Source organism: Lithobates pipiens, unplaced genomic scaffold, assembly GCF_037356315.1.
Source record: "Lithobates pipiens isolate NorthernLeopardFrog02 unplaced genomic scaffold, aLitPip1_a1.2 Scaffold_18, whole genome shotgun sequence".
Taxonomy (NCBI): Eukaryota; Metazoa; Chordata; class Amphibia; order Anura; family Ranidae; genus Lithobates; species Lithobates pipiens.
In genome coordinates this window covers 191,929,280-191,947,607 of record NW_027507758.1, presented here as the reverse complement: position 1 = coordinate 191,947,607, position 18,328 = coordinate 191,929,280, and the positions used below count along the sequence as shown (strand labels likewise).

General features: G+C 42.9%; 1 protein-coding gene across 1 annotated transcript in view; it reads left to right on the top strand.

The window, feature by feature from the left end:
- Positions 1-18,328, top strand: part of SOS1 (SOS Ras/Rac guanine nucleotide exchange factor 1) — a 415,017-nt gene that overhangs the window by 38,116 nt on the left and 358,573 nt on the right. The window lies entirely within an intron of this gene.

Sequence of the window (18,328 nt, the reverse complement as noted above, 5' to 3'; positions counted from 1 at the left end):
ATTTGTAACATTTGCATCACTTGGAATTTGTGCTTGTCTGTTACTTTGCGTTTTGTAAGACAAGGAGATTTAAAGACAAAATATGTGGTTAAGAACAGATAGTCAAACTTAGATCACATCAGCTTAGTTGTTGGTCATGTTAGCAGTAGCACTGAAGCACTTGGATGCTTTTCTTTGTATAATTGTATAGTATGCTTGAAGAATATGTTCTGTTTAGTTATTGATGTTGTCCTTATGTGACTGCACACAATTTTAGTTTAGATTTTTATATACAGTTCTTTCCATGAAGTGAAATCTGATATTACACGCCATCACTACTATCTGTGCCCTCTAAAAGAATGTTTGTTTTCTGGTTAACTACTTGCTTACTGGGCACTTAAACCCCCCTCCTGCCCAGACCAATATTCAGCTTTCAGCGCTGATGCAATTTGAATGAAAATTGCGCGGTCCTACAACACCGTACCCAAATTAAATTTTTATCATTTTTTTCCCCACAAATAGAGCTTTCTTTTGGTGGTATTTAATTCCAGCTGGGAGTTTTATTTTTTGCTAAACAAACAAAAAAAGATGCAAAATAAAAAATAAAATAAAAAATCATGTTTAATAGTTTGTTATAAAATTTTGCAAACAGGTCATTTTTCACCTTCATTGAAATGCGCTGATGAGGCGGCGCTGGTGGGCACTGATAGGCTGCACTGTTGGGCACTAATAGGCACAGATAAGGCGGCAAAGATGGGCACAGATAAGATGGCACGGATGGGTGGCACGGATAGGTGGCATGGATGGGCACTGATGGGTACCACTGATAGATGGGACTGATGGGCACTCATACCGTAGGTGGCACTGATAGGTAGCACTGCTGGGCACTGATGGGCACTGGTAGATGACACTGATGGGTATGGATATGTGGCACTGAGGGGCAGCACTATTTTTCCGGCAGATTGTGGGCACTGATAGGTGGCACTGTGGACACTGATGGGTGGCACTTTTTTATTCTATAGGTGGCATTGTCAGGGGGCAGGTAGGCACTGATACGCTGGCCGTGAACGGGACTGATGTCCCGATCACGGCCGCTGATGATCGGCTTTTTTTTTCTCTGACAGCTGACAGCGCGAGGAGGAGAAATAGCCAATTACCGGTGTTGTGCCATATAGTGTCCGGCCATCATATAGCGTCCGCCCCGTACTGCGCATGTGCAGTACGGGGCGGACGAAGCTTCGGAAAATCTCCGAAGTTGAACGGCGCCTGCGCCGTGAGTGGAGGTGGTGGCCCCACCATCCAAGGGGACATAGGGTTGTGAATATTAGAGGGCCCCTCGCGGGCGAGCTTCGCTCGTCACGCTTTCGGGCTCGGTCTCTCTGATTTTGGCTCTGTGTCCCTCTTGCACTGCTTGTGTGGATGTGTGTGGTGCTGTGAACAGTTGCGTGTAAATTTGTATTGCATCAGTTACCCAGGTGTACCTATCTTTTCACCCTTGGAAAAGCCATCTTCGTCTCCATTTGGGAACACACCTGCACGTCTGTCAATTTTATATGTTCTTGAGAGCCTTGCTTCACAATAATTTGAAAAGTGATTTTGCAGAAAAATGTCCATGGTTTAATTGGCGGTTGTGCTGTCATTATTCCAATTTATTTACAGTATATTAAAGTGGAATTTAAGCCTAACACTAACTGTTCTTTTAAAATGTTTCCTTCCCCTCCTCCTACCTATCCTGCTTAACCTACATAAAAAAGATCTGTGTTGGCTACTGCAGGGGAGAGGAGGATATATCGACAATGGCTGGGCTATAGCAACCTATAAGTAATGTCATGGCTCCTGGAATTCCCAGCCATTGTGGTGCACTCCATGTCACAGGGGATTAGGAGGTGAAGGATCACGTGACTGGACCATAGCAGACTACAAAATACAGGTCTTTTTTTACGCACGCTGGGTAGGAGAAGAGGTTGGGCGAGTGAACATTTTTAACTTTAAAAGAGAAGTATGTGTTTTTTTATTTGCTCATTATACTTGCCTAGGTGGATGCAGCATCGGACCAATGTTTTTCGGTGCCTCTGCACTCAGAACCGAGCCACCAAACCAATGCCAATGGCTCGGTTCTCTCAGCTCCCCCAGTGGAAAGCTGCTGCCTGTCAGTCAGCAGCTCTCCTCTCTGCTCCTCTACACTCATTTACCTCGCTGATGGGCTAAGACAGGCATCAGTCCAGGCACTTGGCGGATCTGCGATGCCTGGACTGATTCCAGTGTTGTCCGCAGAGAGCGGACTTCAGCCCGCTCTTTGCTAAAAACGGGTCAAAGAGCGCAAAATGAATTGCACTCCCGTGACGCGTAGGAGAAGCCAGCCAAACGAGCTCAGGCTGGACTTTTCCTTTAATGCATTAAAGTGGTTGTAAAGCCTCTCCTATACCCAGGGAAGTGAGTATCCTCAGGTGATGCACAGAGATGAAACGCATCCTCCTACGTACGGGTTTTTTTTTTTTTTTACCTGCAGTCTTCTCTACCTCCCTTCAAAAGTGCAGAATTGTATTAAAATCCTTCTGCATCTGTCACAGAGGAAGGGGCAGAGAGCTGCAGTTACAGTATGTAAAAGCTGATTGGAGGAAAGGGACACACCCTCCCTTCACACATGGCACAGAATGAAGGCAGCATGCAGAGCTGTGTTCTGCGTAGATAAGCCGTGTGCTGAGCTCCCTCCCCCATCACAAATTTATCTCATGTGTCCGGAAAACTTCTCAGAAGTGACACAGAGAGAAACGACACTTAGAGCTTTGGAGATAGACAAGTAAACACTACAGATATACAGTGTGTGCTTTGTTCAACTTTCATGACTGAGGCTTATATCCATTTTAAGGTGAAATACGTTTTAGAAGTTGCTATGCCCCCCTCCCCCTCTAAACACTTCACTCCTGGATCGATCCAGCTCTGAGCCTGACTGTAGTCTTCTCTCCTCTATCCCTCTTCACTCAAGAACTAACAGACAGCAGTGGCAGCCAGCAGCAGCCATTGGCTAGTGTTGTTGCCAATAAAATTCACTGAGGAGGGAGCAGGGGGGGGGGGGGGAGGGGGGCGGCTGGGCTGAACCACACTGTGTGTATTTATAGACGAACACAGTGAGACTTGGGATGGAGCCAGTACTAGTGTCCTTACAGCAAGTGGCTTGCTATGGGGGCAGTCAGAAAAGAGGAGGGGCTAGGATCACAGGTGGGGAGCCCCAGAAAAGGGGGTTCATGGCCACTCTGTGCAATCCCTTTGCACAGAGCAGGTAAGTATAACATGTTTGTTAATTTTGAAAAAAAACTCAGGAGCCTTTACAGTCCCTGTAAGATTAGCTGGTATTAAGCTTGAATTCCTCTTCAATTTCCAAACCTGTGCAGGCATTCTCATTAAAATATTAAATGTGATATTTGGGTTGACACTAGCAGGCTGAATTGTCTACCTGTAGGTGAGTAATTTGGTGCTATCATCACATTAGGAGAGAAAATAATAGGCTTGCTGCCCCCTTCCTCTTACAACCGCAGTGAGACTCTCTGCCAAGGGGGATCACGTCTTGGTTCCTGAAAGTTTCAAGAAAGTTGAGGGGTGATTTAATCAAACACCTTTTATTGAATTATGCATGTTTGCTGGGCAAGTGTCGCAAGTTTGTAATAAAATGCAGGTTTGCGTCTTTATATTTAGCCACGTGACTCTAATTTCCAAACCTCACAGGAGTGAAAATAACGGTCACCTGAAAGTAATGCTGCTTATTCTCATTTTAGCTTTGAGAATTGAACCTATTGTTTTGCCTCATTTACTATCCTTGATGAGAGCGATTATTTGTAAAGCGCTGCACAAACTGTTGGGGCTATATAAATCCTGAATAATAATAATAATAATAATAATACATTTATCCCTGTTAAGGAAGGTTGTTTTTTTTTTTCTGCATACTGTTCTCCCTTTCTCCCAGCAATTCACCTTTCGGGATACGAGTAGTACAACATTTGCTTGGAGAGAGAGAGATTTTTTTTTTTTTTTCAGTAAAACAAATGAAAGATGATCTGAACTTGGCAATGGAAACATGATTGGAATTTGATGTGTGCATAGTTTTCTGTGGGAAAGAGCTCACACTATTGCTGTTCCCATGACACATTTGCATATAGTGAGTGGTTCCTTTCTTGTGTGGATTTGGTTGCTACTGTAGGTAGAGGTGTAAAACGTTCTGCTGTAGCAGGCTCGATTATAGGTGGAGCTCCAGAAACTGCAACAGCAGATGCAATAGTGAGAAACTAAATGCAGCCCACCAACAATACCTACTGTAATACCCGTCTTGTAAATACTTGACAGCCTGGGTCAAAGCGGAAATCTGTTGACATTAAAGAGGAAGTAAACCCTGATGGGTGTTACTTCCTCTTTGATTTCCGACAAAGGTAAAGCATAATGGACTACTATACATCGCATAGTAGTCCATTATGTGTCACTTACCTGACACAGGAGCCAGCGAAGTCACCGCTGTCCCCTGTAGTTCCGAGCGTCCATCTTCTTGGTGGGTCTCCGTGGGTCTCGCTGCTCCGGCGCTGTGATTCGCCAGAGCAGCGATGACGTCACTCCCGCGCATGCGCACGGGAGCCGACACTCGCGGCATATCGCCGTGATCTGCAGCTTACCCATTGCGCCTGAGCGCCGCTGTCTACGGCGCATGCGCCGTAGACTGCGGTGGCTGTCTTCAGGTAAATATCTCCTAAACCGTATAGGTTTAGGAGATATTTCTTGGACCTACAGGTAAGCCTTAATCTAGGTGTACCTGTAGGTCAAAGTGGTTTGTAAGGGTTTACAACCACTTTAAAGGTTGAGATTTACTAAAATGGGTGCACTCGGAATCTGTTGCAGCTGTGCATAGTAACCAATCAGCTTCCAGGTTTTAGTGCCGGTTCCCACTTCTGCGATCGCAGACATTGCATGTGATGCACACTGCACTGCTGTGCAGATCGCATGCTGTCTGTGTGATGCGAATTCAGCCATACAGATTGTATGTCTGAATTTGCATTGCCTATGGACCAAAATCATGCAGGACCCTTTTCTGATTCCTGTCTGATTTCACAGTTTACATTGTGATTTGCAAACTGATCTGGGGGTGTCTTTAACAATGTATCGACACCCGCAGCAGTTCGCATAGGGCAGTGTGAACTGCCTGCGAGTTGTGTGCGATGCGGAAACAGACACTGGAATTGCGCTGGATTCCGCTTCGCATACGTGTGAACCACCACTTATTGTCAAAGCTTAATTGAGCAAGCTGATGTTAGAAGCTAATTGGTTTCTATGCACAGCTGCACCAGATTCTGTGTGCACTTGTTTTAGTAAATCTCCCCCACAATGTCCAGTTGTCATGGCTGAGGGGTAAGTCGAAAAAATACAACATTTGCATTGAGGGAGTATCTTATGACCTAAAATTAAAACATTTGAGACCTCTCAGTCCGCTCCTCAGACCCTTTCATTGGTTGTCATTCATTTCTGTGACCGCCCTCGTTAGGGCAGCTTGTGAACAGGGAATACTAATGATGGCCATACATGCACAGAATTTCGCCCATTTGCAGATCGAGCGATTATTTGTTGGTCAAAAGCGAATTGCCCACTAACTAACGTAATAAACTCGTTTGCATGAACGTCCTTACCATTGGATAACAATAAAAACATATATAAATTATACAAGACAGAATATTCTTATTTTTTTCGATTACAACATATACACTTTATTTGAAAGGTTTAAATGTTTTCACTTTCGGATCCATCGACATTAGCTGAGCCCACGGTCAAAATTGTTGGTAAAGTTGGGTCCACTAATGGCATGATGGTCGAACGATCTTTCTGAAAACGACCAGTTTTTCACGAAATTCTGTGCGTGTATGACCAGAATTAAAGTCATCTGTGAGGGCCAGGGACTCAGATTCAGACTTTAACTTTAGTGAATTTGACTCTTCTGGAATTTAAAGTCTAGGTAAACTTTTTTTAAATATAATTTTTATTTATCCTTGACCAGTTTATGATGTCATCATGTATAGCGTATTACAGATATGCAAAACAGTACCTTATGAGGTACCATTACAGAGTAAAGTTTAGGGGACAAAAATATATCCGTCTTATTGCTCTGGCTACCTTTAATTTGAAAGGTCCAGAAATTATGTTGGAATAAATCGTAAAACTGAAGTAGGAAACAGACCGGTTGGAGGGCGCTGGAGAGAGAGCCAGTAGGATTCCACAGGGAGGGAATGGATCTGGCTGGTAGAAGAGAACGGCTGTGCAGCGTGAGGCTGAGAGCATCGTGGTCACAGTCCATGTTACTGGGGCAAGGCTGGGGCATGTCATTTGCCTACGCACTTTAGTAAATGTTCATTTACTTGAATGACCTTCATGATCAAAGGCTCAAATACTCACTCCTGAATGAAAAATAAAATATTAAAATAAAACATATTATTATTTGAATAAAATAAAAAGTGAAATGAAGGCAGCCCATAAATGATTCAATGTTCTTTCTTCTACCATGGTTGTAAGGAAAGAGAACTGCTTGATTCCCTCAACAACACAGTTGATAAGGGAATGCTTCCCGCAGTGCTATTGTGTCTTGTCGGTGGGGCCGCGGGGAGCCTTCCCTGGTGGTAGAACACAACACATTTGAACCGGCTGCATTTTGACCCATGTATGGCAAGCTAGAGGGCGCCTTTCTCAGCTATAATAGCTGCAAGGTTTACCCCTGCTTTTAATGTCTTTTTTTCCCCAAACGCATGTGATTTGTGTAGAGTGTAAGCCTAATGCCTGCACTGGGCATATACAGTGCAGTTATTTGTACAGCATTGAAATATACTTAGGATTTTCTTGTTTCCTGATTATTTAAGTTTATCATCAGTATTTCTCTGTTACTGAGAATTACGTTTTATTTACTTGGTGTAAGGTTAGGCAAAAAAAAAGTGTTATGCTTACTGTAATAATGGACACATTTAGGGAAATGGTTGATGAAACTTTTTTTTTGTGCTTTATTTTGTACAGTAATCACTAATTGTGCAGGTTCAAATGCTTTGCCTTTTTTGTGTAGTGTATAAGGTGCATGTCTAGCCAAAACCGTATTTTCATTTTCTTTGTGAGATGACGTGAGAAGTGAGAACCTGTCGGGTTTCTTAAGTTGAGATTTCTTCTCACTTAAAGAGGTTGTAAACCTCTGAGAAAAAACAACGAAAAAAAACAAAACCCTTCAAGACAAAGGCATAATGAGCTAGTATGCACCGAATACTAGCTCATTATGAAATACTTACCTTAGAACAATGCCCTGGATCTGCGTCAGCCCGCCAAGTACAGCGCAGACATTTTACTTCCGGGTTTGCGGCTCCAGCGTTGTCTTTGACCGGAGCCTTGATGATGTCGCTCCCACACATGCCTGCGGGTGCCGCCAGTAGCGGCACAGCTACTGAGGAAACGACACGAGTAACGAGCTGTTTCTTCAGTGCGCATGTGCTGATGACGTCCTCCACATGCAGATATAGTACATTTCTCCTAAGCGGTGCACGTTTAGGACATATTCGCGGAACCTACAGGGTAAGCCTTATTATAGGCTTATCTGTAGGTAAAAGTGGTAGTAAAGGGTTTACAACCACTTTAATGTTTCTGTGGCAATAGATTCACTAGACAGAAATTGAAGGGAAATTTGCAGCAGGCACACAGAAAGGGGCACGTGCATCTCCCTTGTCCCCATCCTGCACTCAGTGGGAGCAGCTCAGAAGATCAGATCTGTGGGAGCCATTTGGAGACCAGTGGTCACTTGTACACACTGAAGCCGGACTTCTGTGTTTACAAGTGATAGTGGAGAGCAGAGCACCTGAGCTAGAGGTGGTGACGTTCCACCAAGTTCCAGCTGAAAAAAAGCCCTGCATGTCATTTATACACAGTGCAGCACATACAGCTCAGTACACCATCCATATATGTCAGTAATTCACTGAGAACTTGTGACTGTATGAGGAGCAAAGCCTCATGTAGTCCTGTGCAGGAGAAGGAAGTCATTTAAAGTGATTCTAAAGGCCGTGTTTTTTGCATCTTAATGCATTCTATGCATTAAAGCTGAGTTGCGCCCAAAAATGGAACCTTCCTTGGGAGGGGGGGGGGGATGCATACCCAGTTTTAATGGGCACCCAGCTTCCACTTCCTTTCCGGGGTCCGCAGCATCGGAAGGAAGTTCACTTCTCACCCCTCCCTGCAATCTTCTGGGACACACCACAGGTCCCAGAAGATTGCCCGACCATTCGCAGTGAGGCTCAGGCCTGGCCTTGTGAAGCCACAGCCGGGCACCCACAGTTAGAATGTCGGCACCTTGGAGAGGAGGAGAGGAGCAGAGGACTGGGGCTTCGTGAGTACGCATTGCTTGGCCATGGGACAGGTGAGTGTCTGATTAATCAAAGTCAGCGGCTGACTTTTAACTGGGTGGAACTACGCGCAGTAAAAAAAAGGTTAAAAAAAAACCTTTCCGTGACCAGATCCCCCTTGACCCCCTCTTGTATTACTTGCCTGATCCCTATCTCGATTTAGCGCTGCTCACTCTCCCCCTCCTCACAGGACTTGGATGCTGCAGTGGGAGCCATTAGCTCCTGCTGCTGTCAATCACAACCTGTGAGGAGGGAAAAGGGGACAGGGAAGAGCCACACTGTGTGTGTGTCAACAGAAGCACACAGTGTGGTTAGGGATTGAGCCCACACGAGTACCCCCATAGCAAGCCGCTTGCTATAGGGGCACTCTGAAGGCAAGAGGAGCCAGAAGCACTGGGGGGACCCCAGAAGAGGAGGATTGGGCTGCTCTTTGCAAAATCATCGCACAGAACAGAAATATGGCATATATACTGCTTACAATCACTTAGGGCTCCGTGCAGGGAAGATCAGCATCTGAACTCAGTGAAGCCGAAGGCTGATAGACTGGAGGTAATAATATAAGGCATTACAATTCAATTTAAAGTAAAAGTTAACCAGTATTGCGCATTATGCAAAACGTCTCAGCCTTCAGTACTACTTTAATATAAAAAGATTTCTATCCCTCAAGCTTCGTGTAGCTTCATGTCTGATTCCTAGTTAAAAAAAAAACCCTGTATATCCGTATATCCGGGTATATTTTGTTACTAGGCCCCCCACCTAACTACTGCACATTTATTTTCTCCAACAGCCCATCCCTCACAGTTATTACTTATTGTATCTCTTGACCCTCCCTCCTAAATTGCAAGCTCTAGTGAGCTCTACTGTATTCAATTGTATTGTAATTTTAGTGTCTGCCCTTATTTTGTAAAGTGCTGCATAAACTGTCAAAGCTATATAAATGCTGTATAATATATATATATATTAGGGATGCACCGAAATTTCGGCCGCCGAAACATATCTGCCGAAAATGGCCTTTTCGGCATTTTGCCGAAAGAGAATTCTTTCCGATAATGGCGCCGAAAATCACGCATGCGCAGTAGCGGTGGGAGAAACTTCGGATGACATCACTCGTTCTGTGGGCGGCTTGCACGTTCCTCGCGGATAAGACGCCGCACTCGTAAGCACGTTCCCTGCTGAGACGCTGGCACCTTCCCCGCGGACGCTCCTCGTGCTTGTGAGACGCTGCTGGGACCCGAGAGACGCTGCTGGGACCCGAGAGACGCTGCTGGTACCCGAGACTGCTTCATAGAGGGCTGCACATACTGAAGTACAACAGTGGGCACTGTCCCTTCTGGATGGCTACCATTACTACTATTCGCCGGTGAGCAATGCATTGCCTTTTTGCCTTAAACTGCCAAAAAATCCAACTAATTTATTTTACTATACTACTGAAACTGTCATAGCAGTCAAACAACATGTATTACTTACGCCTTTGTGCCTTTTGTGCCATGCAGTATGGTATTAATTAAATGACTTACAGTACATCGTGATGTAGCAAAAAAAAAAAAAAATGTAAACTGATTTGAAATGGAATGGCATGCTATTTATTCTGTAGTACTAGTATACTATAAAATGTATGCCCTTGTTGTCATTGAATTTGTCATTTGGTATAGTATAGCACACTGACATGACATGATTTTTTTAAAACATGACCGTACGCAATATAATATATTATATTTAACAACTATATATATATATATATATATATATATATTATATATTTTATTGTACAACAACAAGCACATGAAGTTATAGTATTATATTATACTGCAGAATAGCGCCCAAAAAATTAAATATAGCATGCAATTGCAATTGCAATTTGCATGCAAGCAATCCATTCCATTTGCAATGAAATGTAATCAGTGCAATTATATTATCTTTTGGTACAAGTCAGGAGATGTACTGCAGTGCGGACATATTATTAACTACCTTGCATGGCAAGAGCTGCAGCGTTTAAAAAAAAAGTGATAGTTTGTTATTTTTTAAAGCTGCCTCCTGGGGTTTAGCTTTAAAATTAATTTCGTCCTTTTTTTTCTTTTCCCCCTCAGATTTCACTCCCACTATAGATAATTCTATGCTATTATTCTGCGCTACCAGCAAAGGTGGACCATGTCTGCAGCGTGGAAATATTTTAAAGTTTCTGATAAAGACCCCAAATTTGCAATCTGTAGTCTTTGCTCAGCAGAAATTTCAAGAGGGGGTACAGTGCCAAGGCATTTTTCAACAACAGGTTTGTTACACCATCTGAAAACACGACATCCAGTTCAGCATTCAGATTACAGGAAAACAGTGCCACTTCCAAAAAGTGACTCAGGCTCAACACCATCTGTGGCCACGGTCTTTGAAAAGGTTAAAAAATTTGCAAGTGACAGTCCCAAAGCTCGTGCCATAACAGATAAAATTATGGAATTTATTGCATTAGACGACCAGCCATTCTCTGTTGTGGAGGACATTGGATTCTGTAGGCTTATGCAACATATTGAGCCGCGTTACTCACTACCAAGCAGACGCTACTTTGCAGATACCTGTCTACCTGAATTGTTTTGCAGTGTTAGAAAACACATTCAAGAGCTCATGACTACCGACATCATAGCAATCAGTTTTACTACCGACATTTGGAGTTCAGACGTCAGTCCAACGAGCATGCTTAGCCTGACAGCGCAGTGGATAGATGACAAATTTCAATTTCAAAACATCCTACTTAACGCACGTGAGTTTGTTGGATCACATACTGCAGCAGCAATAGCTGACACTTTAAAATCCATGCTTGACACTTGGCACATTGAGAAGTCTAAAGTGCATTTGATTGTACGAGATAATGCGCGGAACATGGCAAAGGCAATGGAGGACAGTGAACTTAAAAGCATACCGTGTATGGCACACACGCTGCAATTGGCTGTGAATGAAGGATTGCTGAGTCAGCGCATCATATCTGATATTGTATCAAAAGGAAGAAAAATTGTGGGTCACTTTAAGCATTCTTCACTTGCTTATTCCAGATTACAAGCTTTGCAGATACAGTTTGGAATGCCACCGAAACGACTGCAGCAAGATGTAGCCACTCGTTGGAACAGCACCTACTATATGCTGCAAAGTCTTTTTGAACAAAAGCGTGTTTTAGCTGCATACATTGCAGATTACGAGCTGCCGGCAACACTGAGTGCACATCAGTGGATGTTAGTTGAAAATAGTTTGTCTCTTCTATCTCCATTTGAACAGTTAACAAAAGAAATAAGCTCAACTAATGCTTCCATTTCTGAAGTTATTCCCTTGATTGCCGCACTGAAGCGTCTGCTAGGAAAAGAGATAGAAACAGACCATGGCGTAAAAACGGCTAAAACCACTCTACTGGAGGCTGTTGCCAACCGGTTTCAAGACACCGAGTCCAACCCTCTGTACTGCATTGCAACCGTTCTAGATCCTCGATTTAAAGAGCATTATTTTAATGTTGAGAAAAAGCAGCGTGCACGGGAAATGATACAGGCACAAATGGAGGTGGTGGAAGCATCTGGTGAAGGAGTTTTGAGGTGTAGCACAGAGGAAAGTGAGAAGAAACGGTTGCATACAAGTGAAGAGGAACACGCTCCCTCCATATCTGATATGTTTGAAGAAATTTTACATGAATGCACCCCGGTCCATAGCAGTGCAACAACAAGTGCAGCTACCCAACATCTGGACATTTATTTAACTGAACAGCCTATCGCCAGAAGTGACAATCCCCTTGTGTACTGGCGCATCAACAAACAACGTTTTCCTTTGCTTGCACAGATTGCACGCAGATATTTATCTGCCCCAAGCACCAGTACAGAGAGTGAGAGACTATTCAGTCTAGCATCTCATATTCTTGACGAGAAGAGAAACCGTCTCTCCTGTGAGAAAGCGGAGCAACTTTTGTTCTTAAAGCGAAATTTGCCACTTATACTGAAATAGATTTATAAATCCGTAGCATAGACTAATTCCTTTACCATGTTGTTGAACATAGTAAATGAATTGGCATTGGACTGTGCTATTGGACAATTGGAACATACAACATAGTATGACTGACTACCAGTATGTTCCAGTTGTCTAGTTGTGCCATACTGCCATTAGTTGTTTGTTCATTGTAGTAGTTCTACAGTTTTTGCACTTCTTCAATTTAAGAGATCTCCAGTTTTAGTACTGTACACAGTCACACACATACATAGTTTGTTGCTGTTGGGCCAAACTATATCTCTCTCCCCCTAAGCTTTCAGCCCGCTGCATGTGCAAAACTGTATGTCCTGTATTTGTGGCTGTCCACATATTCCAGTACTATACAGTATACCACACTGTGTTCCAGATATGGGCAGAGACTTCCAGAAACAGACTAGTCTACATTGCTTGCTGTGATTGCCCGAGCACCGCTGCTGTAGACCAGACTGTAGACTGTGTTCCAGGATGTCTCTGCTCATACCCGGGGGCCGGAAAACAGTGTGGTCTACTGTATGACTGTGTATGTAACCCGCAGCTACATACATACACTTTTTTTTCGCACATGCAGCCGCTATCACCTTAGGGAGAGAACTTAGAGGGGAAAAAATAAATTACTACAGTTCTCTCAGGTTGAAAATATTTATTGCATTTAGCATACTTATATATTACTGTGAAACAGAATAACAGCCTTCTGCCATTGTTATTCTTTATAGTTTGTTGTTGGGACAAAACTGTCAGTCATTGATTGTCTCTCCCTAAGCTTTCAGCCCGCTGCATATGCAAAACTGTATGTCCTGTATCTGTGGCTGTCTACATATTCCAGTACTATACACTATACCACACTGTGTTCCAGATATGGGCAGAGACTTCCAGAAACAGACTAGTCTACATTGCTTGCTGTGATTGCCCGAGCACCGCTGCTGTAGACCAGACTGTAGACTGTGTTCCAGGCTGTCTCTGCTCCTACCCGGGGGCCGGAAAACAGTGTGGTCTACTGTATGACTGTGTATGTAACCCGCAGCTACATACATACACTTTTATCGCACATGCAGCCGCTGACACCTTAGGGAGAGATAACTGAATTACTACTAGTTCTTCTGGTTTAAGTTGAAAATTAATAAAGTCTAAGACATTAAGTCTTCTTAGTCTTAGTCGTTTTATTTTTATATTATTTTATTTCATTTTTTTTATTTATTTTGTTGTTATGGTTCAATGTGCACTGACTGCAGTCTACACTGCAGGATATGCGGTAGTACTCATTTAATTTTGTATTTTATTTGATTTTATGATTTTATCTTCTGTGTCCACTGTCCAATTTATTTGGGTTGCTTTATTAAAGTACTGTTATTTTCCATTACTGGACTATTCTTTTATTCATGAAATTAATGATTCAGTTGAATATGAATACTATAATGAATAATACTATATAAGGCAATTTTATATATATATATATATATATATATATATATATATATATATATATATATATATATATATATATTTTTTTTTATATATGAAAAAAGCCATTTTCGGTTTCGGTGCTGTTTCGGTATCGGTTTTCGGCCTAGTGTATTTTTCATTTTCGGTATCGGTTTCGGCACCAAAAAACCCATTCGGTGCATATATATATATATATATATATATATATATATATATATATATATATATATATATATATATATATATATATATACACACACATACATACACACATACACACATACATATATATATATATATATATATATATATATATACACACACATATATATATATATATACATACATACATGGCACTATCTAAGTTATATATAGATTATTACTTTCAATGTTTGACAGTATAAAATAACCCCTTATAATGATTATCTGCTGTGTTTGTACTCTAAAGCAGGGGTCTCCAATCCCCAGGCTGAAGCCCATTACCGGGCTGTGGACTCTCTGCAGTGAGGCCTCATGAGAGAGCTGGGCAGCCGGCATGAGAGACGGGTGGATGAGCGATGCGGGCAAGCAGAGATGACATCATCTTTCTCCGCCCCCCTGCATCACTGCCCTCACAGCCGATGTTCTCTCAGCCTCAATGTCGGAGGTTCGGTGGGCCCATATCACCACTCTTCTGCCTTCACTCGGAACCACCAAAGGCCTCTGTACTAAATGCACCAGTGCTGCCATAAATGCAGTGACAATTCACATCTGGTGGCAGGCAGTGTGCCAATTGACAATCCACATCTGGTGGCAGGTGACAAGCTGCATCTGAAGGCAGGTGACGTGGCAAGTGACAATCCACATCTGGTGGCAAGTGACATTCTGCACCTGGTGGCAGACGTCACGTCAAGTCGCAAGCTGCCACTAGATGCAGCTTGTGGCAAGTCGCAAGCTGCTTCTGGTAGCAGGTGACAGTGGCAAGTGACCCGCTCAGGGCTCCCACCGATTTTGCATTATGGTGAGTTGAACTATTTCATTAATTACTACCCTGTAATAGAAAAAATGTGCTTCAATCACCCTGACGCCATATCAAGCATGGTGCCATGATGATTGAAGAGCTAACAGCCATTGCCCTGACACATTGTCTGCAAAAAATCACTACTCCCCACATCCCCTGGGCCTTGGCACAATTTTCTTGCATACAGCAGGTCCTCGGTGCCAAAAGGTTGTGGTCCGCTGCTCTTAAAGGGCTCATTTTGTTTTTTAACTCCATCATGACAGGTGATACAAAAAGCATGCTGCTGCTACTAAATGTCTTGGTTTTAAACTTTACACAATGTTTTTTTAAGGTTTTTATCTGATTATTTGAAACAATAATTGGCCCACTAATTCATTATGAAAATGATCATTAGTTGCAGCCTTACAGAGAACATGCAGGAAGAAGGTCCCAGGTAACACCATAGTGAATCTGTTTGTGCGGTCCATGGCAAAGCTCATTCCAAACTCGTTGGCACAGTGAAGCCCACCCACACTTTGTCAGGGCTGAGAGTGACTTACTGTTAGTGAGCTGGACCAGACCAAACAGTCTGTCCTACAACTCTTGTGTGCACATATACTCCCCACACCCGCTGTCACAATTTCAACAGAACGTGACCATGTAGGTCCACTCCCACAAGTCATTTATTCGGATTTCTGTGAATGAGTGAACTACAAGAACCGACAGCCTTTGCAGTTAACAGCTTGTAGTTCTAAATGAGCCATCGGGCCACTGGTGAGCGCTCTAGTAGTTTGTTAATTTTTCCTGTCATTCAGTATCCTCCTACCTGTACGTGTACAGTCAGTCTGCAGGAACCTGAGATTGCATCCGCAAAAATGCATTAAAAAAAAAAAAAATAGTTATAGAAAGGTGAACCTATCCTTTAAAACAGCAGCTGGCTCTTTCTAAATGATCAAAGTGCAACCCCACACCGTTCATTAAACATTTTCTTAATGGTTCCTTGCTGCAATCTTGCTGGAAATTGTGTTTCCAAACCTGCTGCCTTCTCAAAAACATAACATTCCAGTAGGGAGGGTAGAATATATCTGTTGTGTATGTTTTTAGAATTTATCCAGGTCACAGTGGCAATAGCTTTATTTTCATTTTCGATTGCCTGCTCTTGGCTCTGTATCTCGGAATGCTTTATTAGACATGCAGACCTTTTTTTGGCAACAACTTGTGTAGGAGTCCCAGGTCATTGTCTGCAAAAACATTAAACAGTTTATTGTTATGAGCCTGAAAAATTATGCTTTCAAAGCAGGTTCCTCTTGGGTTACTGAGCAAACCTTTGAGATGGCAAAATAGCATTCTTGGAATCAAATTTGGTCTCGTGACCTTCTGTAAGACGACTGTTGTAACCATAAAAACCACATATGCAGTGATGTGAAAACAAAGCCTTAATACATTTAACTTTTTTAATGCTATGAGCACAATTTGACTGTGTCTTCTGTAGATTACTTAAAGTATTATACAAGTTTTGTAGTTAAACTGAAATAATCTCCGTACAAGAAACAAGTATTTGTATTAGTTCCTGAAGCAGTTGTATTATCTTTGTTTTGCTTAGAAAAATATTAATACATTTTGAAAATAATTTTTGAAAAATAATTTTTATGGCAAGTTTTCCAGTATTTCTTGGTGGAACATTATTTTACCAAGTTTCTCCAGTCCAGTCTCCTTCCTGTATGCTAACCCCTTTTGTCTTATTGAGATTACTATGCAAATTTTTTTTTAAATAATGGTTTCCCACCAAAATGCAAGGGATGGGGGGATTTACTTAAACTGGAGCAGCTGTGCATAGTAAACAAGCAACTTCTAACTTCAGGTTGTCCAGTAGAGCTTTGAAAATGAAAGCTGGAAGCTGATGGTTGCCATGCAAAAAGATGGTTCACTCAATGTAAGAATTTGAATATGACTTTCTGTCAGCTTCTTGTAAGTTCCTGTGCAGCAGAGGAGAGAGGGGGAAGCAGCACAAGAAGCCAGTGGTACTGCAATGCTGTGCTGACAAGGAACATGCTGATGGATCATTAGTTTGCAGCTCCGCCTCTCACTGTCTAAATACAGGCTGGAGGGGAGACACAAGACCTGTAAGTGTTGGTTAAAGTGGTTGTAAACCCTTACAAACCACTTTGACCTACAGGTAAGCCTAGATTAAGGCTTGCCTGTAGGTCCAAGAAATATCTCCTAAACCTATACGGTTTAGGAGATATTTACCTGAAGACAGCCACCGCCTTCGCTGGCTCCTGTGTCAGGTAAGTGACACATAATGCGATGCGAATACTATGCGATGCATAGTAGTCCATTATGCTTTACCTTTTCAGGGAATCAAAGAGGAAGTAAACCCATTAGGGTTTACTTCCTCTTTATTCTCAGCAGTTATAACCAGGTCTATAGTGAGGTTTACCTGCACATCTATCCAGGGCAGGACTTAGGGTGCTGGGGGCCCCTGGGCTTGAGTCATTTTCGGGCCCGACCTTCTATACATACCATATTTATCAGCGTAAAACACACACCCCAAGTTTAGGAGGCAATTTTAAGGTAAAAACGTACATTTAAATGCCCATCAATGCAGCCTCATCATTGTCCATCTGCAGCCTTGTCATTTGCAGCCTTGAAGTTTAAAAATGGCGTCGCCAAGATGGAGTCCTGTGTATCTCGGCAGCCCTCAGGTCCTCTTGGCAGTGTAATGACATATTCGGCAACCCATCGCAGTTTGCTACGGAAGTGACGTTCCGTCGCTGCCATCTTGGTACACCTCACACTCGTCCACAGTAAGGATACACTAAGAAGGGGTAAAGCAAACATGTTGTTACACCCACTGGAGTTTTGCATTTTACACGTATTTCTAACAGTAAAGTCAGTTTATATAGTGAAAAACAGGACTTGGAACTCCTTCTGACTACTTAGATCTTGAATTTTAAAAGCAGCAGCAACCCTGCTCATCTCACAGGTTTGCTAATTTGACAGAAGTTCCACATCCAAGTAGTCAGATGGAGTTGTAAGTACTGTATTTCACTATATACTAACCTTAATGTTATAAATGCGTCTAAAATGCAAAACTCCGGTGGGTTTAACAGCATGTGCGCTTTTCCCCTTCTTAGTGTATCCTTACTGTGGATGAATGTGGGGTGTAGCAAGATGGCGGCGACGGAACATCACTTCCGTAGCAAACTGCGATGGGTCTCTGAATATTACAGCGGCTCTCGGGTCCTCTCGCAGTCCCGAGCGGAGCCAAGAGTGCTCGGCTCACAGTCACGCCCTGGGCGTGACTGTGATGGAGCCGAGACGAGTACACTCGGCTATGTATCTCGGCGGGGCCCATGGGCTTGAGCCCAGTCAAGCCCAATAGTAAATCTGGCCCTGCGTCGGTCCCTTCAGATGCTAGACAGCTCAGCCTGTGCTCCCATAATTGTATTTCATTTGTGTATTGGCTGTTAGCCTGAAGTTCAGTTTTTAGGCCCACACTAATGCATTACTGTAATGGTACATTACCTGTGGTGGTGAGCTG